The sequence below is a fragment of the Pelmatolapia mariae genome, linkage group LG22 (assembly GCF_036321145.2).
Source record: "Pelmatolapia mariae isolate MD_Pm_ZW linkage group LG22, Pm_UMD_F_2, whole genome shotgun sequence".
Classification (NCBI taxonomy): Eukaryota; Metazoa; Chordata; class Actinopteri; order Cichliformes; family Cichlidae; genus Pelmatolapia; species Pelmatolapia mariae.
This window is the reverse complement of record NC_086245.2, coordinates 18017322-18019946: the sequence shown is the minus strand read 5'-3', so window position 1 is coordinate 18019946 and position 2625 is coordinate 18017322.

The window sequence follows — 2625 nt, the reverse complement described above, 5'->3', positions numbered from 1 at the left end:
TCTCCCTGCAGCACGGACTACACTGCCCATGAAGCTACATTCTTTAGGGGAATGCCTGCAACACTCTGTCTTCTTATTAAATAATTTTAAAAACTACTTCTTCACTTCATTATGAGACGCTAGATTGAGACACAGGCATTTGAGTCTTTTAATTAATGCGTGTTCTGTTTGGGTTTCCACTGGCGTGGAATTACCAAAAATAGAAAGGGCATAGCCTAACATATAAAACAGCAAAAGACCGCTGTGTAATCCCTTTATTTCAACAAAGTAACTGTATTTTGAATACCAACTTTTTATACGGTAACTGTAACGGAATACAGTTACTCATATTTTGTATTTTAAATCCGGAACGGCAGTACATATGTATTCTGTTACTCCCCAACACTGCTTGTTTTGTTTATCGCCCACTTTGCGCCAGAAAGAGGAAACCAGTTGCACTAAAAAACAGTACCATGTTGAAGCTTGATAAACTGTTGTTAGAATTTATTTAATATCACTTTCTAGTATCAGCTGATGTTTGCTGGAGCCACAGCATGATGCTGCTGGTCATGATATCGGTTTGGATATCTGGTGAGAGGGAAACATGAAGATGAAACCAGAAGATGTCCTTACTGAATCATCAGAGCTGAACAGGTGATAGAGAAACAGGTTTACCTTTTAGGTGGCATGAATGAGTTGAAGGGAAGTTGTGAACTGTTTCTGAGAGAAATAACACCAGGATCCTTTTCTTCGTAGCTGACAGCTGGTAACTGTGCAGGGGCGGGTCTAGCAAAGTTTTGCCAGGGGGCCAGGTAGGACATTAACAGGGAAAGGGGGGCACAAAGAAATACTTTTCTTTCTTATTCTCATTTCCACAGATGGGCAGTAACGCGTTACTTGTAACGTGTTACTGTAATCCGATTACTTTTTTCAGGTAACGAGTAAAGTAAGGGATTACTATTGCAAAAACGGTGATTAGATTACCGTTACTTTCCCGTAGGAACGCTGCGTTACTGCATTGCTAAAACCGAGATTTTTTTGCGAGAATGTCTCATGACAGTGACGTAAGCGAGTGCGACGTTCGTGACAACAGCTGTGTGCAGATCAACAATGGATCATATATCGAGTGCGGGAGAGAGTATGAGCGTGCAGCGTTTAAAGCGTGGAAGTACTGACCTTACTTTGAGTTTGATTCTATAAAAAGTGACAAAAACATTAGCGTCCATTGTGCGTGGGAAGAAAACTTCTTTTTACAGCGAAAAAACCCCCTAAACTTCCAAGTAAGCACCAGGAGTGCGCTACCACGTAATGGGAAACTCACAGAGAAACTCGCGGATTCTTCATCTGACCGCTGCAGCACACCTGCACCAGGGCAAACCTCCGCCTACGCCACTCCTGCTATACAGGTGAAAATAGAGCAACAGGACCGCTAGTCTTTGATTTTATTTATTTTCTGCTGTGTTTTACTTGCATCTATTTGAAAGAGTGAGTGTAAACACAAAAAATATTTAATTTTATGTGCTGGAATGTGCAGAAAATAGGTTTAAATGTTAAACAAATTTCTTCCAGTCAGAGAATGTTGCATATAATTACATTTTTGCTTGATGCATAAAGTTAAAAGATTAAAACTAATAAAACAAGTTTTAAAAAGAGACTTTTCCATTTGATTACATTTTGTATGATGGATTATGCAGAAAAAGTAGAACTGGGCTGAAAGATCTATCGCTTTATCACCTATTCAGGTTGTAAATCGTGTTTTTAAAAAGTAACTAAGTAATTAATTACTTTTGAAAATAAGTAATCAGTAAAGTAACGGGATTACTTTTTTGGGGAAGTAATCAGTAATTAGTTACTGATTACTTTTTTCAAGTAACTTGGCCAACACTGCTCATTTCAAATGTCTGTCTTTTAAGAAATAATTATCTGAATCTTACAACCAAAGTGGTCATCTGATGTAAAATGTATAGAAATCCATTATTGTATATAGTAAATATTAAGTTTAATACATACCCTTGTACGCTGTACTCCTTTTTCCTTTGGGAAGGCACCATCTGCACTCTAAAAAGTAATTCAGAGGCTTAGTAAATATCACTATAAATATAAGTTAGATGAGCCTGATAAAATCTTTGAATATCCGTTTAGTAATTATTTCAGTTTGATAAATTTAAATAAATGTCTAAAATTTTAACTTATGTGTTCGTATTAAATTAAGGTATTTATTTACATTTATCTCAAGACAAAAAATTCAGTATGTGGTTCACAGAATACCCTCTTTGCATGCACAGTCGTGGCCAAAAGTTTTGAGAATTACATAAATATTGGAAATTGGAAAAGTTGCTGCTTAAGTTTTTATAATAGCAATTTGCATATACTCCACAATGTTATGAAGAGTGATCAGATGAATTGCATAGTCCTTCTTTGCCATGAAAATTAATTAAATCCCCAAAAAACCTTTCCACTGTATTTAATTGCTGTCATTAAAGGAGCTGCTGAGATCATTTCAGTAATCGTCTTGTTAACTCAGGTGAGAATGTTGACGAGCACAAAGCTGGGGATGATTATGTCAGGCTGATTGGGTTAGAATGGCAGACTTGACATGTTAAAAGGAGGGTGATGCTTGAAATCATTGTTCTTCCATTGTTAACC